The sequence below is a fragment of the Leopardus geoffroyi genome, chromosome X (assembly GCF_018350155.1).
Source record: "Leopardus geoffroyi isolate Oge1 chromosome X, O.geoffroyi_Oge1_pat1.0, whole genome shotgun sequence".
Taxonomy (NCBI): Eukaryota; Metazoa; Chordata; class Mammalia; order Carnivora; family Felidae; genus Leopardus; species Leopardus geoffroyi.
In genome coordinates this window covers 55,750,998-55,778,713 of record NC_059343.1, presented here as the reverse complement: position 1 = coordinate 55,778,713, position 27,716 = coordinate 55,750,998, and the positions used below count along the sequence as shown (strand labels likewise).

At 40.2% G+C, this 27,716-nt stretch overlaps 1 protein-coding gene across 6 annotated transcripts in view; it reads left to right on the top strand.

Moving 5' to 3' along the window:
• Positions 1–27,716, top strand: part of OPHN1 (oligophrenin 1) — a 618,968-nt gene that overhangs the window by 63,352 nt on the left and 527,900 nt on the right. The window lies entirely within an intron of this gene.

Genomic DNA, 27,716 nt, shown 5'->3' with positions numbered 1-27,716 from the left:
ACCTTTATTTCATTTTATATATTAAGTGTTTCCCAATGTTATGCTTTTTTAAAAGTAGCTCTTGCGATAGATAGCTGATAATAATAATAATGATTACTATATGGTAAATTGATCTTTGACAAAGCCAGGAATAATATCCAATGTGGAAAACAGTCTTCAACAAATGGGGTTGGGAAAAGTGGACAGCAGCATGCAAAAGAATGAAACTGGATCACTTTCTTACACCATACACAAAAATAAATTCCAAATGGATCAGAGGCCTAAATGTCAGACCTGAAACCATAAAAATCATGGAGTAGAACACAGGCAGTAACGTCTTTTGTATTGTCTGCCACAACTTCTTTCTAGAAAGGTCTCTTGAGGCAAGGAAATAAAAGCAAAAAGAAACTGTTGGGACTACATGAAAATAAAACACTTGTGTACACTTAGGAAACAACGAAACTTAGAGGCAGTTTACTGAATGGGAGAAGGTATCTGCAAATGACATATCCCATAAAGGGTTAGTATCCAAAATATATATAGAGCTTATAAAAAAAAAAACTTAACACCCAGAAAATGAGTAATCCGATTAAAAAGGGGCAGAAAACATAAATAGACATTTTTCCAAAGAAGACGTCCAGGTGGCCAACAGACACATGACAAGATGCTCAACATCACTGATTATCAGGGAAACAACAAATCAAAACTACAATGATGTATCACCTCCCACCTTTAAGATGGCTAAAATTAACAAGAAACAGCAGGTGTTGGTGAGGATGTGGAGAAAGGGGGACCCTCTTTATTTATTTACTTACTTATTTACTTACTTACTTATTTAATATAATTTATTGTCAAATTGGCTAACATACAGTGTGTAAAGTGTGCTCTCGGTTTTGGGGGTAGATTCCCATGGTTCATCACTTACATACAACAAAGATATGGTTTATATATACAATGGAATACTACTTGGCAATGAGAAAGAATGAAATCATGCCATTTGCAGCAACGTGGATGGAACTGGAGGGTATTATGCCGAGTGAAATAAGTCAGAGAAAGACAGATATCATATGTTTTCACTCATAAATGGATCTTGAGAAACTTAGCAGAAGACCATGGGGAAAGGGAAGGAGAGAAAAATAGTTACAAACAGAGAGGGAGGGAGGCAAACCATAAGGGGAACCCTCTTGAACTGTTTGTGGGAATATCAACTGGTGCACCATTGTGGAAAACAGCATGGGATTTCCTTAAAAAGTTAAAATAGAACTAACTACCCTGGGATCCAGTGATTGCAGTACTATGTATTTACCCTACAAGAATACAAAACTACTAATTCAAAGGGATACATGCACTCTGATGTTTACAGAAGCATTATCCACAAGAGCCAAATTATAAAAAGAGCCCAAATGTCCATCAACTGATGAATGGATGAGGAGGATGTGGTGTGTATGTGTGTATACACACACACACACACACACACACACACACACACGCACACACACACACTCAATGGAATATTACTCAGCTATAAAAAGGGGGAAATCTTGCCATTTGCAACATCATAGATATAGCCAGAGTATATAATGGTAAGTAAAAAAAGTCAGTCATAGAAAGACAAATACCATATGATCTCACTCATATGTGAAATTTAAGAAACAAAACAAGTTCTGACTTCAGCCAGGTCACGATCTCGGAGTCCGTGAGTTCGAGCCCCGCGTCAGGCTCTGGGCTGATGGCTCAGAGCCTGGAGCCTGTTTCCGATTCTGTGTCTCCCTCTCTCTCTGCCCCTCCCCCATTCATGCTCTGTCTCTCTCTGTCCCAAAAATAAATAAACGTTGAAAAAAAAATTAAAAAAAAAAAGAAACAAAACAAGTGAACAAAGGGAGAAAAAAGAAAGATTCTTAACTATAGAGTACAAACTGATGGTTACCAGAGAGAAGGTGGTGGGTGGTAGGTTAAATAGGTGATGAGTATTAAGGAGTGCACTTGTGATGGGCATTGGGTGTTGTATGGAACTGTTGAATCACTATATTGTACATCTGAAACTAATATTACTCTCTATGTTAACTAACTGGAATTTGAATAAAACATTTTTAAAAAATAAAGAGAGAAGATATATTGCAAAGCTGTAGTAATCAAAACAGTATGGTATTGGTAGCACCTCTCTATATTTTTTGCCTCCCTTTAGTTTATTCTCAACTTTGGTGCACTTTTGCCCTTATTACCTGGGTTATTTTCTTTAAAAACAAATTTGTTCAGACCGTCAATAAATATATGTTGAATGGATGAACTCCTTTCACTCTTTACTTGCATTTGATTCCTCCCTGTGTACAAGAATGAATACCACACTTTTTAAATTTTTTTTATTTTTTTTATTTTATTTTGAGGGAAGGAGGGAGGGAGAGAGAGGGAGAGAGGGAGAGAGGAAGAGAGAGAGAGAGAGAGAGAGAAAGCAGGGGAGAGGGGCAGAGTGGGGGGGAGAGAGAGAGAATCTCAAGCAGGCTCCATGCTCAGCGTGGAGCCTGACAAGGGCCTTGATCTCATGACCCTGGGATCATGACCTGAGATGAGATCAAGAGTTGGACGTTCAACTGACTGAGCCACCCAGGTGCCCCTAATACCGCAGTTCTTAAAGTATGGAAGATCGTTCATATTCTGACAGCTGCCCATCTTTTCAAGATTCCATTCCTAGATTTTCCTCCCATATATATCCTCCACTCCAGTCACCAAACTACTTCATTTTTTCTGAATGTAGCTGTCATTTTTATGCCCCATATCCTTGCCTACAACTGCATTCTCAGCCTGTGTTGTTCCCTTTACCTATTATACACATTGCACGTTTTCTAAGTCTGGGGAATGTATGCATCCTTCAAGTTACAGCTCAAATTTATTCTCTTCTGTGACACTTTCTGAGTCTCACCCAAACATAGTCAGATGACCCCCAGTTCTATTTTTTCCAGTGCCTCTGGTTTATACTTTAAGTATTATATTTGTGACATTGTTTTGTAATTATTTAATGTCTGTGTCCCTCATGTGAGCTCTTTTAGGTCAGGGACCATGTCTTCTTTCTCTCCATCATCCATAGCACCTAGAATCATTTTTTGAGGTAAGTGCTCACTAAAAGTTTATTGGATAATTATTTATTCATTAATTCTGCAAGTATTTAGTGAACATTTCCTGTATGCCATGAAATGTTCTAGGTATTGTAGATACAGGGGTGAAAGAGACAGACCAAACCTTTTCTCTTATGGAGCTTGTATTTTAATGAGGAGAAACATAAAATATAGTAGTAAATAATTAAGTAAGATATATTTTTTTAAGTTTTTAAGTTTTTAATTCCAGTTAGGTAACATATCACATTTTATTAGTTTCAGGTGTACAGTACAGTTCCATACATCACCTGGTGGTCATCAGGACAAGTGCACTCCTTAATCTGCATCACTCATTTCATCCATCCCCCCACCCCTCCCCTCTGGTAACCATAGATTTGTTCTCCATAATAAGATATTTATTGATAGTTATTAGTTGTATAAAGAATACAAGAGGATAATGGGATAGAAAATATAGTTTTAAAAGTTACTTATAGCTTCTGTAAGTTTAATGAATTATAGGAGTAAGAGTGGAAGAAGGAAAATCAGTTGAAGGTCTATTGCAATAATATGACTAAGAGATGAAGGTGGCCTGGACTCAAGTCATGTTGGAGGCAGTGAGACATGCACAGGAATTCAGGATATGCTTAGAAACTGGAGCCATCATTATTTATTACTTGCCAGTGAATTGGATGAGAGAGAGGGGAAGGGAGAGGGAGAGAGAGGGAAGGAAAGGGAGGAATAGAGAGATCAAGGATGAGTCACAAAGTGTTTTTGCCTTGAGCATCTGGATGGTGTGTGTGTGTGTGTGTGTGTGTGTGTGTGTGTGTGTGACAGAGAGAGAAAGAGAGAGAGAGAGAGAGAGAGAGAGAGAGAGAGAGAGAGAGAGAGAAAGGAGAGGAAAGAAAGTGAGAGCAAGAGCGAGTGAGTGAGAGAAGATATTGAGAGTTTTGTTTGGACATAATAAAACTTGAGATGCCTATTTGAAATTGATAAAACAAGGGTAGCTTTTGTCAGTCTAGAATTTTTATCAGCTGTGTAGCAGAAGCAAAACTTCATTCCCCTATGCATATTTCTCTGATTTGTGAGAGCAGAAGTGAGGGAAGGGAAGCATTTTGACAATTAAAATTTAGTTTCCTTATGCATTAAAATTGCTGGAGTTTACCTAGGTTTTTCTTCTGTTTTACCTTTTGCAAATGTTAGATGGAGACAAGATGTTTGCCCCTCCCATTCCTCATTCAGTTTTAAAAATAAACTGACCCATACAACTGGCCCTTAACAAGAGCCATGATGGTCTTTGAAGGTTAATAACAGTTGTGGATAGATTGGCTAGAAGTCAATGGTGGGTGGCAGGGAAAAGGACTGATTAGTCAGAACCAAATACAGATATTAGTTTCCCAGTATAGATGAGAAGTTGTTGGTGTCAAAATATTCTTAGAAGATACTGCTAAACAGTAAGGATGATTGTTCAGTATTGTGTTTGGCTTTTTTTGAAACATTAGACCCTAGAGTTTGGATATCAGCCCAGGAAGGCTACTGGCAAAAACTGCTAGTGCAGATTCAGGATTTTTAAATTTCTGGAACTCTCAGCTATATTCTAGGAGACTGCTGCCAAGGTGGGGCTTGCCACAGAGATCTGCTTTTTTTGCCCCAGGAAATAACTACTTTTTGAAATATATCCTTAAAAGGAAAGGGTTTGTTTGCTATAATCTCTTGGCTGGTATCAGGAAGGGTTAAATTTGGCTTTGATGGGTAATGGGTATGGATGGAGTTGTTATAGTTTGTGTACAGAAAAATCGGAAAAGCTATTTTTTCTCAAAGCTATTTTCTCAAAAGATCATATTTATCTGTTGGCCCTTCTTCTGTTGGCATTCTGGAGGCTTTGATATTCTCACCCTTGCTGCTGGTATTGTTATCAGTTTGTTAATTATCATCTTATAACAGTTTGTGGTTAAGACTCTGGAATTAGAATTTTTATCCCAACCAATTTACCTTCAGATTGATAAGTAAAAGATATGAAATAGCTCATTATTTCTGATGCATAAGGCAGAGTACATCATGCAGATTTGTGGGAAGAATTTCAGAGCAGGCATTAAAAATAGTGAATTATATTAATAAGTAAAGCCTCTTCAACTCCACCCTCTTGACTCTTGGGATGCAGCTGATAAACAGCCACCCATGTTTTTTTTTTATTGGCCTGAAACACAAGGATCCAGCAGAGTAAACATTTTGCTGTTCTGTGAACACTTTTCCAACCCCTTTTCTTACTTGCTCCTAACTGAGTTTCACTTGGATTTCAAATGTGAACAACAAAGTCTAATGGAATTTATTGTTTGTGTTTTTTTAAACAAATGGTTGTTAAGGAACATCTGGTTGTAGTTAATGGTTATGTGTGTGTGTGTGTGTGTGTGTGTGTGTGTGTGTCTAATATGTCTTCACTTACAAAGTTCATTTCCAGATTCAGATCTTTTCTAGAAGAGATTTTGTTAATTACACATTTTAGAGTGTGAAGTGCAAAGTAATTTATTTAGTTTTCATTTCTCCTCATTTACCAAGCAAAAGATGACTGAAATTTTTCCACTGTTCATTTTCAATAGTGTAAACACAGTGTTGCAGTATTCTTTGTTACATTTGTATATAGCAAAGGATTTTAGGGGTTGACAAGATCTTAATTATTTTGCCCCGTTATTTCTGGGAAGGGGAAATTAATATGCTCTTGACATTTTGGACATTTGGATAGTTCTTCATTGTGTTTGTCCCGGGCATTGCTAGTTGTCCAATATCTTAGCTATCCCTCCCTACCATGTAATAAATGACAGCAGTTATCCCTGAGTCATTATTCCAAACAAAATCACCTCCACACATTTCCAAGTCTACCCTGCATACAGTACTGCCTTGAGATTGAGAACTACTGTTGTATTTTAAACTCCCCATATTTTAGAGCAGGAGACTGGACTAGAGAGATTTGCTGAAAATTATACAACTGATGGCAAAACTAGACTAAAACTCAGCTCTCCTGAATTTTGCCTAGTGTCCTTTCTTGCCATATATTTTGAAGGCTCATTTAAATACTTTAGGCTGATGTCTTTGGTACTTTTAGGGGTTTTGACTGGTGGGAAGGTATTCCATGGCATACATATGGTCCAAAGGTAGTAGAATCTGGAATTTAATTAAAGAATAATATATTCTAATTTTTATTCATCTATGAAATTTTGTTCATGTTTGCTGTATGGCAGCTTGGAAAATTGGTAACTCTCATGGGCCTCTACTTTGGAAATAATATAAATGGGAAGGGTGGTGATACGAAGAAAATTATCTGAAGATCTTAAAAGGGGGCTTTTTAAAAGTTGAATGCAATGAAATATTTGCAATCCATTCTCTCTTTTTCTCTCCATAGCTTCTTCCCGGTATTCACTAGGAATCAGGTATAATCACCAGCTTCTGTATTTTTTCTTCAGTCACCTCTTCCCCCATAAGTTGTAGACGACATATAAACCTCTCATTTTCTAGTTATTTAGCCCAGGTCAGAGTGTGGACTCATAAGGTGCCTGGCAAATGTTCCTGCTTGGGGAAATGATTCTGAACTTACTACCAGGTCAAGTGGTGGCATCTAGGTCTTGCCTTTGTCACTGGTGACATTGAGGCAAACAAACAAACAAACAAACAAACACAGAACAGCCTTCTCTGCCATGAGGTTTCTGCTTGAGATTACCAAATGTGATTAGATCTCTGATGGATAAGAGAAAGAATTGAAAGAATAAGTTGGAGCTTTCTGAGGATCCCTGAGGACTTGTCCTCTTCTGGACAGACTGTTGTTTTCCCTATATTTTCCTGTTGTTTTCCATGTTGAGCTTCGCTTTGGAGGATTTTCCTTCATCTGCCTGTTTAATTCCATTTTAATGATGCCAAAATGTTTCCTGAGTACATTTAGGCAGTCTGCATTTGGTCTGAGATGAGAAGTGATGTTTTTCTATCCCTTTATCTCTGATTCCATTCAGTAGCATTTTTAATGTAATCTTTAAGTTTAACATGGTGACCCTCATCCCTCCTCCTAGGTGGGCCACAACTACAAAGATCAGAAAAGAAAGTGAACCTTCTAGATTCTACATGCTTTGGGCAAATAGAGTTAATAATTTGCTTTTGGGCAGAGACCTTTTTAGGTTCTACCATCTGTTCCAATTCATGAATAGATCCAAGGCCTATTTTGTTTTGGGGGTTATTTTAAAAATATTTTTATTGAGGTATAATTAACATACCATACAATTCACCCATTCATACCATTCAGTGATTTTTAGTATATTCATAGAGTTGTGCAACCATTACCACAATTTCAAAATGTTTTCAATATTCCAAAAAGAAACCTTGTACCCTTACAAAGGCCTACTCTTAAGCCTGGTTTGTTGCCAATAATTATAGCTAATGTTTGTTGAGAGCTTATTCTGTGCACTGGACTGAATATTTGCATGTATTATCTCAATTAAAATTTGTCACAATCCTATAAGGTATGGGCTAATACTATCCCCATTTTGTAAATGAGGAAACTGAGGCATGGAGACATTTAAAACTTGTTCAGAATGAAACAGGATTTATTTTTATTTTTTTTAATTTATTTATTTATTTTGAGAGAGAGAGAGAGAGAGAGAGAGAGAGAGAGAGAGAGAGAGAGAGAATCCCAAGTTGGCTCCGCACTGTCAGTGCAGAACCCAATGCGGGGCTCGAACTCACAAACTGTGAGATCATACCCTGAGCTGAGATCAGGAGTCGGATGCGTAACCCACTGAACCACCCAGGTGCCCAGAATCAAACAGGTTTTAAGTAGTAAAGCCTGGATTCAAATGCAGGCTATCTGACTTCATAGCATTTTTAAAAGTTTTTATTTAAATTCCAGTTAGGGGGCGCCTGGGTGGCTCAGTCGGTTAAGCGTCTGACTTCAGCCAGGTCACGATCTCGCAGTCCGTGAGTTCGAGCCCCGAGTCAGGCCCTGGGCTGATGGCTCAGAGCTTGGAGCCTGTTTCCGATTCTGTGTCTCCCTCTCTCTCTGCCCCTCCCCCGTTCATGCTCTGTCTCTCTCTGTCCCAAAAATAAATAAACGTTGATAAATTCCAGTTAGTTAACATATGGTGTAATATTAGTTTCAGGTGTACAATATAGTGATTCAACACTTCCTGGTGCTCATCACTACAAGCACACTCCTTAATCCCAATCACTTATTTAACCCATTCCCCACCCTGCTCTCTGGTAACCATCAGTTTGTTCTCTATAGTTAAGAGTCTCTTTCTTGCTTTATCTTTCTCTCTCTGTCCCTCCTTTCCTCTTTTTCCCTGTGCTCATTTGTTTTGTATCTTAAATTGCACATATGAGTGAAATCATATGGTATTTGTCTTTCTCTCACAGACTTCACTTAGCATTATGCACTCTAGCTCCACCCATGTCGTTGTAAATGTCAAGATTTCATTCCTTTTTATGGCCGAATATGATTGCATTGTATGTGTGTGTGTATATATGTGTGTGTGTGTGTGTGTGTGTGTATATATATATACATACATATACATTTGTGTATGTATTATATACACATACATCATACACACACACACACACACACACACACACACACCACATTTTTGTCCTTTCATCAATAGGTGGACACTTGGGCTGCTTCCATATCTTGGCTATTGTAAATAATGCCACTGTAAATATAGGGGTGCATGTATCCCTAGTATTTTTGTATTCTTTGGGTAAATACCCAGTAGTGAAATTGCTGGATTGTAGGGTAATTCTATTTTTAACTTTTTGAGGAACCTCCATGCTGTTTCCACAGTGGCCACAAAAGTTTGCATTACCATTCTGCATGAGTGTTCCTTTCTTTCCACATGGCTTGCCAACAGCTGTTGTTTCTGGTGTTGTGAATTTCAGCTATTCTGACAGATGTAAGGTGATATTTCACTGTAGTTTTGATTTACATTTCCCTGATGGTAAGTGATGCCAGGTATCTTTTCATGTTGGCCATCTGTATGTCTTCTCTGGAAAAATGTCTACTCTTGTCTTCTGCCCATTTTAAAGTGGATTATATGTTTTTTGGGTGTTGAGTTTTATGTTTCTGAAATATATTTTGGATATAAACCATTTATTGGATATATAATTCACAAATGTCTTCTCCCATTCTTTAAGTTGCCTTTCAGTTTTGTTAATTGTTTCCATCACTCTGCAGAAGCATTTTATCTGGATGTAGGCCCAATAGTTTATTTTTGCTTTCATTTCCATTGCCTCAGGAGACCTATCTAGAAAAAAAGTTGTTATGGCCAATGTCAGAAAGGTTACTGCCTGTTTTCTTCTGGATTTTTATGGGTTTTGGGTCTCACATTTAGGACGGCTGATCCATTTTGAATTTATTTTGTGTGTGGTGTAAGAAAGTGGTCCAGTTTCATTCTTTTTTATGTTGCTGCCCGGTTTTCCCAACACCATTTGTTGAAGAGACTTTTTTCCCATTGGATATTCTTTCCTGCTTTGTCAAAGATTAATCGACCATATAATTGTGGATTTGTTTATGGGTTTTCTATTCTGTTCTAATGGTCTATGTTTTTATTTTTTTCACATACCATACTGTTTTAATTACTAAAATTAAATTATATTGCTTTGCAATATAACTTGAAGTCTGGAGTTGTGATGGTTCTGGTTTTGCTTTTTTTTTTTTCCAAGGTTACCTTGGCTATTCAGGGTCCTTCGTGGTTCCATACACATTTTAGGATTGTGTGTTCTTGTTCTGTGAAAAATGCTGGTGGTATTTTGACAGAGATTGCATTAAATGTGTAGATTGCTTTGCATAATATAGACATTTTAACAATATTCATTCTTCCTGTTCATGAGTATGACATATCTTTCCATTTCTTTGTGTCATCCTGAATTTCTTTCATCAGTATTTTATAGTTTTTAGAGTACAGGTTTTTCACCTCTTTGGCTAGGTTTATTCCTAGGTATCTTACTTCTGTTGCAGTTGTAAATGAGATTGTTTTCCTAATTTCTCTTTCTGCTGCTTCATTATTGGTATATAGAAATGCAATAGGTTTATGTATGTTGGTTTTGTATCCTGCGCCTTGAGTGAATTCGTTGATCAGTTGTAGCAGTTTATTTTGGTAAAATCTTTAGGGTTTTCTGTATACAGTGTCATATCCTATGCAAATTGAGAAAGATTTACTCCTTCCTTCCCACGTTGGATTCCTTTTATTTATTTTTGTTGTCTGATTACTGTGGCTAGGACCTCCAGTACTATTTTGAATAGAAGTGTTGAGTAGAAGTGAGTAGAGAGTGGACATCCTTGTCTTGTTCCTGACCTTAGAGAAACAACTGTCAGTTTTTCCCCATTAAGGATGATATTAACTATGGGTTTTTCATAAATGGCCTTTATTAGGTTTAGATATATATCCTCTAAACTTAATATTTTTTTGTCTTTATCACTGTATTTGGCAATTTCATTACAATATGTCTCGGTATGGATATCCTTTTGTTGATTTTGTTGGAGGTTCTCCATGCCTCCTGGATCTGGCTATCTGTATCTTTTTTCAGATTAGGGAAAATTTTCAGCTCTTTCTTAAAATGACTTTTCTTCCCCCTTTCTCTGTTCTCTGTTTGATGGAGTCACTGAGTTCCCTAAATCTATTTTTGTTTTATGTAATTCTGTTTTCTCTCTTCTTTGTTCAATTTGGTTACTTTTCGTTACTCTATCTTCTAGATCATTAATTCAGTTCTGCTTGTTTCATCCTGCTGTTCTTTGCACCAAGCATGTTTCTAATCTCATTTATTCCACTCTTCATCTCTGATTGATTCTTTTTTATTTCTGTGTTAAGGGTCTTTCTGATGTCTTCCACTCTTTTTTCAAGTCTAAGGAGTATCCTCATGATCATTGCTTTAAATACTCCATCAAGCAAGTTACTTATATTTGTTGTGCTTAGATCTCTAGCCATGGCCTTGTCCTATTCTTTGATCTGAGACAAATTTCTCTGTCTTCTCATTTTGTCTAAGTCTCTGTGCCTGTTTCTCTGTGTTAGGAAAGTCAGCTATATTTCCTGTTCTTGAAGGTAAGAACAGTCAGCTATATTTCCTGTTCTTTCTTGTTATGAAGAAGAGGTCTTTGCTGTCTGTTCCTTGTAGTGTCCTCTGTTCTACAGGGCTTGGTGCTTCTAGAAGTGTCTCCAATGTGTGCTCTGTGTGCCCTGCATTTGTGTCCTGGCTGCTTTATCCTTCAGGCAAGTTGTCTGCAGAGGCTCTCTTTGTCTGTTGTGGGCACTGTTTGGTCCCTGGCCTGAATATGGCAAGTGTTTACTAGGTATGCCCTGGTCTGCTTGTTAAATGAGATCTGTTGTCACCACCACCAGAACAGAGGCTCTGCAAAACTCCCTGGTCAGCAGACATGGTGTGAGCTGGGGTTTGGGCCGGTCTTCTAGGGGAGGGGGCTTGCCACTCTGGGACTGAGAAGAGTGTGACTGGGAATGGTGGTTTCACCACAGCATGGGTAGGTAGGGTTTGATATAAGCAAGTTAGGTAGCAAGTGTCAATGTTGCATTAGTTCCCAAAGATGGCTGTGTGTTTATGCTGAGAGACAGCAGAGGGACATAGTGACTGCCAGTTTCTTTGTTCCCAGAGAGGTCTTTCCATGAATGCTGCCTCTCTGGGACATACTCCAAAATGAGCAAATACCTCCTCCACTGTGTGTACATGTGCTCTTCAGATTACTGTTTCAATGCTGAATGTCCAGGCATTGTTTGCCTTTCTTCTTTCCAAGAGCAGCACAATGCATTTCAGGCTCTATCCAAGCCCATTGACCTTTAAAACTCTAGGTTTTAAACTCCTCTGGTTGCAAGAACTCACAAAAAATTGGCCCCTCTGACTTTACAAATCAATTGCTATAGAGATTTATTTTTCCCGTGTTGAGCTCCCCTGTGTGCTGGTCTATCACCTTTCTCCATGCTGCAGCTACCTCCCCACTGCAGTGGCCCTGGTCTTTTTTTCTCCCAAGACAAAAGGTACTTTCTACCTTCTTTGATGTGGCCTCTTGCCTGTCTTTAGTTGTGGAGTGTGTTCTGCCAGTCTTAAGGTTGATTTAGGGCTATTTAGGATGATTTGATAGTAATTTGTGTTCATGGGATGAGGAGTATCTAGGGTGCTCCTACACTGCCACCATCTTCTCCTTCTCTTCCCTGACTCCATAGCTTTTAACACTTTAGTCATGTGATAGGATCAAGCATAGTCTTCCCTCCTTTTTGTCAATGTGACCCATGATTTGAGATGTTCTATCATAAACTGGTAAGTGAACCACTGAGTTGCCAGAGGGAAGGGGGTTGGGAGGATAGGCAAAATGGGTGAAGAGCAGTGGGAGATACAGGATTCCAGTTATGGAATGAATAAGTCATGGGATAAAAGGCACACCATAAGGAACATAGTCAATAATCATGTAATAACATTGTATGGTAAGAAGTGGTAGCAACAATTGTGGTGAGCATAGCATAATGTTTAAACTTATCAAATCACTATGTTATACATGTGAAACTAATTTAACATTGTGTCTCAACTATACTCAAAGTTGTGAGTAAATTAGTATTTATTGATTGCTTACTATATATCAGGTACTGGTACAGAAGCAAAGTGGCATGCAGAGAAGACTGAAACAGAAATCATATCCTCAAGAAGTTCCCAATCTAGTTGATTGCTGGTTTATAATATAGCACCACACTTTAGAGAATGCCATACACATGTCACAGATGGTTGATACTGTTAAGCTTAGTAGAAAGTGAGATTAATGTGGGCTGGTGTGATTAAAGGAGGCTTATAGAAAGAAGTAGGTTCTACCTAAATGTAGATGAGAACAACAAACAAGCATAGGGGTAGGAAGGCCTGGAAGCATGTCAGGAGAATCTTTAGATAGGTTGGAGATTGGAAAATGGTGAGGGAGACCGTGCAAGTCAAACTGTGAAAGGCCTTGAATATTAGCCAAAGAGTAAATTCATTCATTTAATGCATCTTTTTAAAAATATTTATTTTTGAGAGAGAAGGTGAGAGAGAAATAGAATGAGTGGGGGAGGGGCAGAGAGAGAGGGAGACACAGAATCCAAAGCAGACTCCAGGCTCTGAGCTGTCAGCACGAGCCCGATGTGGGGCTTGAACTCGGGACTGGTGAGATCATGACCTGAGCCTAAGTCGGATGCTTAACCGACTAAGCCACCCAGGCACTCCCATTTAATGGATCTTTATTGAAAAATTACTATGCACCAATCACTTATGTAGACACTGGGGTAGAGCTGAAGGCAGAAGACAAAAATCCTAGTCTTCAAAGAACTTAAATTCTGTTTGAGAAAGTAGATGACAAGTAAGTCAGTTATATAATCCGATGGTATGATCAGTCAAGGGGTTGGGACAGGGTTTGTCAGATGTAAGAGGTAGTGGCTGTAAATTTATAGTTTTAACTTTTCATTTAGATAAGTTAACAAACTTCCATATTATGTTTTGGCAAAGCATTTATCCTAGGGATTGCAAGGGAAGAAATGATTTAGAAGTGAGACGTTAGGTGTGGAGAGGCATAGAGGCAGGCAGGAAGGTCAAGGGCAAGTTGGAGCTGGGCTGGCTTGTTACTCTGAGTCTAGTTGTGGTATTGTGGAAAAAACCACTGGATTTGAATCCATATGGTTTGGACTCTGCCAGTAACCTAATGTCACTTCAGTTCTCTAAGCTTTGTTTCTTCTTCTGTATAGTAGCGTTAGAAATACCAAACTAATGAGTGTTTGATGGATTACTTGGCATAATATGAATAAAAATTTTATTAGTTGTGTAACACTGTACAATGTGAAAAGTTACAGACAGTGCCTGTGAAAATTGAATTTTCATTCTTTTCAGTCCATCTACAGTTCTGATAGTAGCATTTAATTTTTTGTGACAACAAAGTCCTAAGTTAAATTCTAAATCACAAAGTATAATTAATATAAGATACCCTGTAAGATGTACTATCCTAGGCACTGGGAGTGCAGTAGTGACCAATACTGTTCTTACCCCAGGAAGTTCTTTCTTCCTTGTTGAAGGCTGCCAGCATGAAAGATGGGAAACTCGGTTGTGGAGTAGGTAGTATAAATATACAGTGCTGGCCATACTCCTGCAACCTTGCCCTGTCTAGCAACCAGCCCTTCACTGAACCATGTTATCACTGAACCCTGATATTTCTCTTTGTCTTTCTCTTTGTCTGTCTCTATCATTTATTCCTTTGCAGCTGTATTACCTTCTGCCGAAGCACCCTTCCCTGCCATTTTTTTTTAACAACCTCTAATTTCACATCCTCAACTAACATTTCCCCTCCTCCAGGAAGCCTTCCCTGATATTTTTCCCACTGTCAGAGTTACTGGACTGAATTGCATTTGATCCTTGTGAATCACCTTCACCAGAATGAGCTCCTTGAAGATAGGATTATATTTTGTGTCTCTTTGGGTCCTGGTGCTCAGCGCTGAAATTAATATTAAATAAATGCTTGCTGACTGAAGAAATCATAACTATATGATTTATCTAAGAAAATATGTCTTATTTGTCTTGTCTAAGAAAGTTTTCAACAGTGCTATATTTATGCATCTTTAATGAACTTAAACATAATCAAAGGCCTAGTGACTGAAGGGTGTATCAGAGAGAGACTGTAGAAGATAGTAATAAGGTTATATAATAATTATGAGAATATAATTCTAGATCCAGATTACATTGTAGCTCCTTCTATTCTTAGTAATTGGACATGGAAGCAAGTACTTTAATCTCTTTGTGACTCATTTTTCTCATCTGTAAAATGAGGATCATAATCATCCCTACACCTCATTGGGTTATTTTGAGAATTACATGAAATAATATATACAAAATATTTGACATTTCTTAGTACATAATAAATGCTCTTTAAATGTTAGCTTTTCTTCCCGAAATCAAATAGACTAACCCAGCATATCTATGGACAAGGCAGTTTGGGAGAAGTCTAGTGATCTCTTTAACTTCAACACTACTGAAAACAGACATTTCCTAAGTGCCTGCTATGAGCGAGGTACTGAGACAGTTGGATAAAACTTGGTGTCTGCTGTCTTTAGGAGTCTTTCCTTCTTGTTTTGAAAGTTTTTTCCTGCTGAAAGTCCTTGATATTCTAAGATTTTGGTCACACATCACATTAGCATCTCTCATAAGAGTTTCTTGTAAAAGTTTCAGTAGTTCACTATGTGATTACTCAACAAAGAGTGTTTTCTTCTGCATACAGCTATAGCTACTGATGTATTTCTCGAAGATGTCTGCAGGCTTTCCTAAGATCTCAATTTCAAGTTCTTTTACCTCGGGAAACCACTGATCTGTTTCTATAATTTTGTCATTTTGAGAATATTCATTAAATGGAATCATATAGTATGTGAACTTTTAAGATTGGCTTTTTTCACTCAGCATGATGCCCTTATGATCCCTCCAAGTGTATCAATAGTTTATTCCTTTTTTTTTTTTTTTTTTGCTGAGTAGTGTTACACTGTATGGATGTACTAGTTTGTTTATCCACTCTCCAGTTGAGAGACATTTGGATTGTTTGTACAGTTCGGTGATTACAAATATAGCTGCTTTAATCATTGTCATATAGGTTTTCATGTAAATGCAAGTTTTCATTTCTATAGTGTAAATGCCCAGGGATGGGATTGTGGGCTCATATATGTACATGTTTAATTTTATAAGGAAATTACTAGCCATTTTCCAGAGTGGCTATACCAATTTATATTCTCTTGAGCAATGTATGATAATTCCATTTTCTCTGTATCTTTGTCAGCACTTGGTATTGTCACTATATTTGAGTGTAGCCATGCTAATAGGTGGGTAGTATATCTTATCTGGGCTTTAACTTGCTTTTCCTTAGTGGCTAATGATGTTAATATCTTTTTATTTTGAGAGAGAGAGAGAGAGAGAGACAGACAGAGAGAGAGAGGGTCTCAAGCAGGCCCCACACTCAGTGTGGAGCCTGATGTTGGGCTCAATCCCACAACCCTGGGATCATGACCTGAGCCAAGATCAAGAGTTGGATCCTCAACTGACTGAGCCACTCAGGTGCCCCTGATTATCTTTTCATGTACTTGTTTGCCATCTGTATATTTTCTTTCATCAGGTGTCTGTTCAACTGTTTTGCCAATATCTAATTGGGTTGTTTGTTTTCTTACTTTTTTATTATTATTATTTTTAATGTTTATTTATTTTTGAGAGAGACAGAGAGACAGAGCACAAGTGGGGGAGGAGCAGAGAGTGATGGAGACACAGAATCTGAAGCAGGCTCCAGGCTCTGAGCTGTCAGCACAGAGCTCAACATGGGACTTGAACTCCTGAACTGTGAGATCATGACCTGAGCTGAAGTCAGACGCTTAACCTACCGAGCCACCCAGGTGGCCCTGTTTTCTAACTTTTGGTTTAGTAAATTCTTCATGTATTCTGGATATGAGTCCTTTATCAGATACGTAATTTGAAAATACTTTCTTCTACTCTGTGGCTTAATATTGAAAATTTTCTCATTAGAGTCTTCAACAGAGCAATAGTTTTTAGTTTTGGTGAAGCCCAATGTATTTACTTCTCTATGTATTGTGCTTATGGTGTCCAAGAACATGTCACATAACCCTAGATTACTAAAATTTTTATCTTATGTTTTCTTGTAGAAGTGTCATAGTTTTAGGGTATTTATTTATTTAGTAGACATCACACCCAGCATGAAGCCCAGTGTAGGGCTTGAACCCACAACCCTGAGATCAAGACTTGAGTTGAGATCAAGAGTCAGACACCCGACTGAGCTACCCAGGCACCCCCAGGTTTTACATTTAGATCTATGGTCTACTTTGAGTTCATTTTTGTATAAGGTGCAAGGTTTAGGTTAAAGTGGTTTGTTTGTTTTTGTCTATGGTATCTAATTGCTCCACAACATTTGTTGAAAAATCTCTGCTACTTATTAATTGTGACACCTTGGGAAATCATCTAACCTCTCATGGCCTCACTTTTCTTTCCTCAAAAATGGAGATGATAATAGGACCTAACCTCTAAGGATGAAGTGAGGATTCCAGACTCTATGTGTAAACACCTAGCACACAGTAGATAGTAGTAGCCATTATTATTACTTACAGAGTTTCAAATTTTGGTATCTTACATTATGATTTACAAAATTTGATAACATATAATACACTGTCTCTTTTTAATCCCTTCCATGGATGTTGGAGAACATGGATCAGTGCTAAGATAGATTCTGGCAGATGGGTTCTACTGAGATGATGGCTGAAAGTACTTGTAGTGAGGAAATGACAGCAATTCCCAGTTGGGAGGGGCGCTGAGGCTAAGGCCAGTTCAGTACAAGTCAAAAGTGTGTAGCCAAAAACAGGAAATAAGAAATGAAGTTAGATATTATGGAAATCAGAAAGAATTCAAGAATTTTCTTCTGAATAGGTAAGGGCAAATGGGGTTCTGGACTTTGAGTGTGTATAAAGCAGAATACTGAGATACACTGTTACTGAGTTGTGGCCTCACAGCCTTGTTTAAAGGTCTTGGCCTTGGCTTTTCACTTCAGGATGCTCTTTACTAGCTGTGTGGGGAGTCTTTTGCCTTCTCTTCTCTAAGCGAATTTAGTCCAAGACCATGTTTTTCTGTGAACTCTCTTACTTTGGTGCCAACAGTGGGGTGATGTGCCAGGTACCCTCTGGGAAGTCTTTCTAAAACATTCTGCTTAGCAGATCTGAAAAGGCTGAAGAACCTTCTCAGGAAGCTGATTGTGCCTGTGGTAGGTGTTGGTCTGGAAGCTGTTTCAAAAGCTGGATACCACTGCCACTTTGTTGATTCCCACTATGCTCTCTGGCACTGCATACCTTGTTGGCTCCACAGGAACTCTCCTTAGTGTCCCTGAGAAAGAGCTGGAAGCTTCAATGTTTTTGTTTGTTTGTTTGTTTGTTTGCTTTTTACTTCCTCTTTGATCTTTGTTCTGAGATCCTACATGAATTAATCTTTTGTGATAGGCATGTGTAAGATACCTTGAAAGAAGTATACTGTTATTGGAAAAGTTATAATCACAATCAGTCAGACCAGAGATTCCTACCAGTCTGGTCAAGTGTGAAGGTTTATGGGCTAGGGGTGGTATCATTGGAAACTGATAGTGTAATTGAAATTGCTTCTGAGTTGCAAGATATAGCAAAACAAATATGTTTTATAGCACAGTACTGAGTATCAACTTATTGTGGTGGTTTATGTGTAAGCTCCAAGAGGCATCTGACTTCAGTCCTTTGCAGTTCAGAAAGCCCTGTGTTGTTCCCTATTTAAATTGATTCTTACAACAAGGATGAGAGAGGCAGGGCAGAGATTATTATTCATATTTTACAGATATGGAAGCTGTCAGGGACTTAGAGCTGGAGGGGGCTGAGATATCATCCATAGTGATCAAAAGCATAGGCTCTGTGGCAGATTGCCTACTTCTTTTTAAGTTTTTGTATTTTGGTAAAATATATATAACATAAAATTTGTGACTTTGAACATTTATAAGTGTACAATTCAGTGGCATTACATGCATAATGTTGTATAAACATCACCACTGTTTCTAAAATATTTTTATCATCCCAAACAAAAACTCTATAGCTATTAAACAACTCCCTATTAGCCCTACCCTCAGTCTCAGTCCCTAGTAACCTCTAATACCTCTAATCTACTGTCTGTATGAATTTGTCTATTCTAGATATTTCATATAAGTGGGATAATGTAGTATTTGTCCTTTTATAGATAACTTATTTCATTCAGCATAATGTTTTCAAGGTTCATTCATTTTGTAGCATGTATCAATCACTATGTCATTTCTTCCTATTGCCAAGTAATGAATATTCCATGTGGGGTGTGTGTGTATGTGTATATATATATATATATATATATATATATATATATACACACACACATATATATACAGTATATATATATATATAATCTGTATATACAGATTGTATATATGTATACAGTATATATATATATATATACAGTATATATATACAGATTATATATATATACAGATTATATATATACAGATTATATATACTGTATATATATATATATACTGTATATATATATATATATACTGTATATATATATATATATATAATCTGTATATATATCACATATTGTTTATCCATTCATCTGTTGATAGGCATTTAGGTTGCTTCCACATGTTGACTACTGTGGAACATTTGTGAACAAGTTTTTGTTTGAATACCTGTTTTCATTCTTTTGGTTATATACCTAGGAATAGATTTGCTGGATCATATGGTAATTCTATGTTTAGCTTTTTGAGGAGTTTCAAACTTTTCTACATCAGCGGTACCATTTTACATTCCCACTGGCAATATACAAGGGTTCCAACTTCTCCATATCTTCACCAACACTTGCTAGTTATTCTTTTGTTAAAACCACATCCTAGTAGGTGTGAATAAAATATATTATTACAGATTTTATTTTCATTTCTCTAATGACTAAGACTGAGCATCTTTTCATATGCTTATTAGCCATTTGTAGATCTTCTTTGGAGAAATGTCTATTCAAGTCCTTTGCCCATTTTTAAATTGGGTTATTTATCTTTCTGTTATTGAGCTATAGGAGTTTTCTATGTTCTGGATATTAACCTTTATCAGCTATATGATTTCCAAATATGTTCTCCCATTCTGTAGGCCGTCTTTCACTTTCTTGATGATGTTCTTTGGTACACAAAAGTTTTAAATTTTAATGAAATCCAATTTATCTTTTTTTCTTTGTTGCTCATGATTTTGTTGTTATATCTAAGAATTCATTGTCAAGTCCAAGATCATGAAGATTTACCCCCATATTTTCTTCTAAGAGTTTTATGATTTTAGCTCTTATTTCAGGTTTTATTCATTTGGAGTAAATTTTGGATGTGACACGATATAAAGGTCCAAATGCATTATTTTGCCTGTGGAAATAAACTTGTTGCAGCCCCATTTGTTGAACAGACTGTTCTTTCTCCACTGAATGGATTTGGCATCTTTGTCAGTTCCTGAATTAAAGTTAATTTTGTGTGTTAGTATATCTACCTCACCTCCCTTTTGGTTATTGTGTATATACATACATATATATACACACACCATCTTTATTCATCCATCAATGGACACTTAGGTTGTTTCCATATCTTAGCTATTTTAAGTAATGCTGCAATGAACATAAGGGTGCAGATTTCTTTTTGAGTTATATTTTTCATTTTTTTCAGATAAATATCCAGAATGGGAATTCCTAGAGTATATGGTAGTTCTATTTTTAATCTTTTGAGAAACCTCCATGTTGTTTTCCATAGTGGCTGTACCATTTTATGGCCCCACAAACATTGCATAAGACTTTCCATTTTCTTCACATCCTTGCCACCATTTATTTCTTGTCTTTTTGATACTAGCATTCTAACAGTTATGAGGTGATATCTCATTGTAGTTTTGATTTGCATTTCCCTAATGACTAGTGATGTTGAACATGTTTTCATGTGTCTGTTGGCCATCTGTAGGTCTTCTTTGGAAAAGAGTCTATTCAGATTCTCTGCCCATTTTTTAATCAGATGTGTGGCTTTTTGTTTGCTCGTTTGCTATTTACTTGTATGAGTTCTTAATTTTTTTGGATATTAAACTCTTATCACATATATGATTGGCAATTGTTTCCTCCCATTCAGTAGGTTGCCTTTTCATTTTGTTGATTTCTTTTGCTGTTCAGAAGCTTTTTGTCTGATGTAGTTGCATTTGTTTATTTTTCTTTTGTTGCCTTTGTTTTTGGAGTTAGATCCCCAAAAAAAGTCATTGCCAAGACTGATGTCAAGGAGCTTATAAGTCTATATTTTCTTCAAGGGGTTTAATGGTTTTAGGTCTTACATTCAAGTCTTTCATCCATTTTGAGTTAATTTTTGCGTATGATGCTAAGATAGTAGTAGTCTTGTTCCATTCTTTTGCATGTGGCTGTCCAGTTTTCCCAGTACCATTTATTGAAGAGATTTTCCTTTCCCTATTATATATTATTGCCTCCTTTGTTGTAAATTAATTTGACTGTATATATGGGTTTATTTCTGGGCTCTCTATTCAGTACCATTGATTTGTGTGTCTTTTTTTATTCCAATACCATACTGTTTTGATTACTATTTGCATGGGATAGCTTTTTCTATCTTTTATTTCTTTGGATGTGTTGGAGAAATGAATAAAGTATGCCAAATATGGCCGACAGGTCTAAAACAGACTCTGGTCTCTAGCTTAGAGACCCCTCCTCTGGGTTCTTCTTCCTTTGTTTGCTGTATGTGCGAAAACCTCCACAGATATGGAAGCTGATGACTATAAATTACCCTCCCCACTTGCATTCCGCACTCAGACCTTTGGAGAAACAGTCTTCTCTGAGCTCGCCATTGTTAAATGAATCTCCCATCCACCAAGATCTCCGAGTGCTGCTTGGTTTTTCCGCTGGTGTTCCAGCCTGGTTCCGTAACATACTTGGTTCCCTGACCCGGAAACCCAACCGTACTGGCCCATTGTTGCCACCAGTTTGGGAGAACGGTGAGGTGGTGATGGAGCAAGGGATCGCAAGGGAGAAGGCACGCCCTGCCTGAATTTCAGCAGTCTTCTCGGTTGCCTCGGGCTGGCCTGCTCCGTGGTTTCCGCAGGACTCAAAGAGACCTGGTAGGTGAGGACCTGGACCCGACGTCGGAACCGGTAAGGCCGGGGCCCCAAAGAAGTCAGGCCCACCCAAAAGGGTGGAAGGGAGACCTGATCAATCCCCAGAGGCCTTAATAGGTCTCACAGATAGAAAATTTTGTGGGAGGGAATGTAATAGACTCTGGTGTGTGTGTGTGTGTGTGTGTGTGTGTGTGTGAGAGAGAGAGAGAGAGAGAGAGAGAGAGAGAGAGAGAGAATGTGCGGCTTGGCCAGGCTTGCCAGTCAAGTTCGAGTTTGTGGCTCCATAGACAGGCACCCTTAAGGTCCCCAAAAGTCGTGTGTTGTGGTGAGAGTATAAGGTCTAGGGTGGTATTGGATCAGATTCTGATTGCAAGTCACAAAGCTGAGTCCACTATGGCCAAACCTCACCTAAAGTTTCCCTCGAGAATGCGACCAGAGGAGTATCTGATTGGTCCTCTTCCAAGGGGATACCCTCCCTTTGTCTGTCTTTGCGACACTGAACACAAGAAAGAAATTAATAATGGGATCAAAACAGAGTAAGCCTATGATTTTACAGGTCATGCTCAGAAATTTTAAAAAGGGATTTTCAGGTGATTACAGGGTGAAAATGAAACCCAGGAAGTTAAGGACCTTTTGTGAACTAAAATGGCCCATATTTAATGTAGGATGGCCCCCAGAAGGGATATTAGATCCTCAAATAGTGCAGCGGGTTTGGCTAATAGTCACTAGGAACCCAGGCCACCCTGATCAATTTCCATACGTTGACTCCTGGCTTGAAATTGCCCAAAATCCCCCGCTTTGGGTGCAATTCATTGTTAGCAAACTGAGCCAGGTTTTAGCCACTTTATCTGGAGGCTCACCCAAGGAGCCAAAGAAGCGACCCACTGCTCCTCTAATATTTAAAGGAGACACGGAGGAAGATATTGTCTTTCCACCTCATTATGACTCGCCAAGCTCCCTCCCAGCTCCCCCTGAGCTTGAAACTCCTGCCCCGTCTGTCTCTCTGCTGCCGCCACCTCAGTTGCTGAGGTGGCCGCTGCAGTCGGCGCCACCCATCTTCCAGCCCCTCTCTCACCCGGAGACCCTCCCCAACAGGAGCCAGCCACCAGACTGTGCCCCAGACCCAGACTTAACGCTCTACAAATGCCTGTAAGGGAGACGAGGGAGCCTGAAAGGTAGAATGAGGACAGAATAGTCCAGCCCACCTGTTCCATGATGTATTATCAACCTTTCTCTACAACTGACCTCAACTGGAAACAGAACACTTCAGAATACTCTGAAAAGCCATAAGCAATGGTCGACTGGATGGAGTCCCTCTTCCAGACCCACCGACTGACTTGGGAAGATTGTCAACAGTTACTCCATACTCTGTTTAATACAGAGGAAAGAAGAGGAATGAGAGAAATACAACAGTATCTAGAAGATCACGCACCACCAGGGATCAATGACCCTGCTGTCTGGGCTCAAGCTGCCGCGCCTGTAGAATGCCCAACATAGGATTTCACCACAGAAGGACAGGCCCACATCCAATGATACCAGGAAGCCCTCCTTCAGGGAGTCTGAACTGGAGCCAAAAAGCCCATGGACATGACTAAAATACTGTCAGTCACACAGCACCCTGGGGAGTCTCCCGGAGACTATTATGAAAGATTATGTGAAGCATACCATGTATACACCCGGTTAGACCCCGAGGTACCAGAAAGTCAATAGATGGTAAATACCTCTTTTGTGGCACAGGCTGCCCCAGATATCAGAAGAAAACTCCAGCAGTTGGAGGCTTTGCCGGGATGAATATCACTCAGCTGATAGAGGTCGCCAATAAAGTTTTCATGAACAGAGAAGTCGCAGCCAAAAGAGAAGTGGAGAGAAGACTAAAAAAGAAGGCCACCCTTCTCACAGCAGCACTATAAGAAACAGTTGCTGCGAAGATGGGAAGAACCCAACCACCAAAAGGGGGGAAGCCCAGAGCCCCCTTAGCAAGGGACCAATGTCTGTACTGCAAAGAGAAGGGACACTGGAAGAATGAATGTCCGAATCGGAAGGGGCCCTCAAAACCCAGCTGATACCGGGAGGAACCTCAAGGTGAGAACCTCGTTGGTCTGGCTGGGGTAGAATCGGACTGAGGGGGACCAGGCTCTTTCTCTCTTGGCCCCCATGAGCCCACGTTCGAAATGAAGGTAGGGGGCTGAACAATAACTTTCATGATTGACACTGGGGCTGAATACTCCGTTGTTACTTCCCCTGTGGCTCCCTTAAGCCGAAAGACAGCAACCATACTTGAGGCTACTGGGACACAGATGATTGCAGCACCCCTTCTGTCAAGCTCGACAATGTGAACTTGGGGGTCACAAGGTCTGGCATGAGTTCCTCTAGTTACCTGACTGCCCGATTCCTCTCCTGGGATGGGTTCTGCTCTCCAAACTTGGGGCCCAGATAACTTCTGAACCCACTGGACACACTAGCCTCCAATTAAACCCAAGGCAGAAGGAAACCCTGGTCTTGGTGATTACCCTGCCAAGGGAAGAAGAATGGGGACTATTCTGTGCCCAGGTCTTACCCTGTAGCCCCTCAGAATTCAGGCTTACATTCCCCTCCGTATGGGCTGAAGATAACCCACCTGGACTAGCTTGGAATCGGGCCCCCATCATTGTTGACCTGCTCCCTGGAGCCCAACCTCAGAGAGAAAGGCAGTACCCCCTTCCACTTGAGGCTAGAATGGGTATACAAGAGCACCTGACTAAGCTCAGAGAAGCAGGTATTCTAATTGAGTGCCAATCAGCTTGGAATACCTCGCTCTTGCCAGTCAAGAAGCCAGGAGGAGGAGGGGTGCCTGGGTGGCTCAGTCGGTTAAGCATCCTACTTGGACTCAAGTCATGATCTCATGGTCCATGAGTTCGAGCCCTGCATTGGGCTCTGTGCTGACAGCTCAGAGCCTGGAGCCTGCTTCATATTCTGTGTCTCTCTCTGTCTCTGCCCCTCCCGTGTTCATGCTCTGTCTCTCTCTGTCTCAAAAAAAAAAGTAAAACATTAAAAAAAAAAAAAAAAAAAAAGAAGAAGCCAGGAGGAGGATACCAACCAGTACACGATTTGAGGGCCATTAACAAAGTGACTGTTTCCTTACACCCAGTGGCTCCGAACTCGTATACTCTCCTCAGCCAAATTCCGGAGTCAACCAGATGATTTACATGCCTCGACCTAAAGGATGCTTTCTTCTGCCTCTGCCTGGCTCCTCTAAATCAACCATTGTTTGACTTTGAATGGACTGAGCTCATTACAGGGCGCCAGATGCAGATGACCTGGACACGACTTCCCCAAGGTTTCAAGAACTCGCCCACTCTTTTTGGGGAAGCACTAGCTGCAGACCTCACCGATGTTCCGAGGGAAACCACAGGGTGTGTGTGCCCTCTAATATGTAGATGACCTCCTCCTTGCCAGCGACACCCAAGAAGACTATATGAAAGGTACCAAGGCCCTCCTGCAGTTCCTATCCTACTCGGGGTACTGGGCCTCTTGGAAAAAGGCACAGATTTGTCAGCAGCAGGGCTGATACTTAGGCTTCCTCCTCACAAAAGGAAAAAGAAGTAGGACTGGAAAGGAAGAAAGTTATCACCACACTGCTACAGCCCCAAACAAAATAAGGCTTGTGTGAATTTTTAGGGGCTGCAGGGTTCTGTCACATTTGGATTCCCAGATTCTCAGCCATAGCGAGGCCCCTCTATGAGCTGTTGGGAGGGCCAGACCGGGAGCCCCTCGCATAGACTGAGGAAGCAAGGGCCGCTTTCATAGAAATAAAGTTGGATCTGGGACGAGCCCCAGCTCTGGGTTTGCCTGACATAGAAAGGCCCTTTAACTTCTTCGTACATGAAAAGGGAAAAATAGCCCTTGGAGTGCTCCTTCAGAGTATGGGGCCTTGGCAATGGCCAGTGACCTACCTATCAAAAAAAACTTGATCCTGTGGCTGCAGGATGGCCACCGTGCCTCAGAGCGCTGGCAGCCACAGTCCTGCTCATCAAGGAGGCAGACAAATTCACTCTGGGGCAAACACTTAATGTTAAGGTCCCACATATGGTCATGCCCCTCATGAGCACCCAAGGATATCGTTTCCTCTCCAATTCTCTGCTGACACAATACCAAGGCCTTCTCTGTGAAAATCCAGTGGTCATTCTCGAAGCAGTAAGAACACTAAACCCGGCCACCTTCCTTCCCACGGAGGAGGGAGAACCTGACCATGACCGTTCCGAAGTAGTGGATGAAGTCTATGCCAGCCGCCCAGACCTCTAAGACCAGGCTATAACAAGCCTGGAGATCACCCTGTTCAGCAGTGGGAGCAACTATTTACAAGAGGGCAGCTGAAGAGCAGGATATGTGGTAACCACAACCACCAAAGTTCTGGAAGCCAAGGCCTTGCCAGGAGGATGGTGGGCACAACAAGCTAAACTGTAAGCCTTAACCCGAGCCCTCATCCTTAGCAAGGGTAAATGAGTTAACTTTACACTGATTCCCAGTATGCCTTTGCTACTGTGCATGTACACAGGGCCATCTATAAAGAAAGAGGCCTCCTTACTGCTGCAGGTAAAACTATCAAAAACAAGGAAAGAATACTAAAGCTTCTTGAGGCCGTATGGCTGCCAGACAAGGTCGCTATTCTACACTGTAAAGGACATCAGAAAGGAGACGACCCCATAACTCAAGGAAATCGCCTGGCCAACAGAACACCCAGAGTGGCAGCTTGTGGTGACCCAGGTGAAGCTCCTACCTACACTGTGACTCTTGTGTCCCAGAGGGAAGCCTCCCCGCCCCTGTACACAAAGGAAGAAAGAAGTTGGGCCTCGACAGAAGGAGGCAGACTAAGCAAAGAGGGTTGATGGGTCATGCCAAATGGACACATCTTTGTCCCCTTGTCTATGGGAAAGCACCCAGTGAAGGAATATTAACTCACACACCTAGGGAAAACTGCACTAGAGGCCCTCCTCAAAAAGAACTACTGTATCAGCCAGCTGCTGGCATTATGCCGAGCTGTCAGTGAACAATGTGTAACGTGTGCCAAATATAATGCTTGGTCTGCCTCACGGCCCCCGCCTGGCACACAAAGGATGGGGGCCGCCCCTTTCGAAGACAGAGGTGGACTTTACCAACATACAACCAAATAAAGGATTCAGGTGCCTTCTTGTAATAATCTGCACATATTCAGGATGGGTAGAAGCATTCCCGACCAGAACGGAATGAAGTCGCGAGGTGGCCAAAGCCCTTCTATGGGAGATTGTGCCTCGGTTTGGTCTACCCTTAACCATACACAGTGATAACGGACCTGCATTTGTGGCAGACATTGTACAAACCCTGACCAGGTCCCTCAACATTACCTGGAAACTACACACTGCTTACCTACCCCAGAGCTCAGGGAAAGTAGAGCAGATAAATCGCACCCTCAGGGAAACCCTGGCTAAGTTCCACCAAGAGACTAACATCCATGGCCAGATTTACTACCACTGGCCCTCCTGTGTACCCGATGCATGTGTGGGGCATTGGGATTCTCCCCTTTTGAGGTATTATATGGGCGACCCCCTCATGTTTAGGAAAACTCCCAGGAGACCTACACCAGATTGGAGACAAGGGAATAAGCGAGCAGCTCCAGACCTTGGGGGTAGTCCTACATAAGTTACAGAGATATACCATAGAGAGGGCCCCAATTTCCTTAGGGACCCCCGTTCACCCCTTTCAACCAGGAGACTCTGTGTGGGTCAAAGTTTGGAAGAGGGAACCTCTTAAACCACGGTGGACTGGGCCTCATACTGTTATTCTAACAATTCCTACAGCTCTTAAAGTTTCAGGTATTACCCCATGGGTCCATCACTCCAGAGTTAAGAAGGCCAGCTCAGAAGAACCCACAACCTGGCAAAGTGATCCAGATCCAGTCAACCTGCTTAAACTGACCCTCAAAGGGGCACTGGCCTCTGAGACCTCCAGC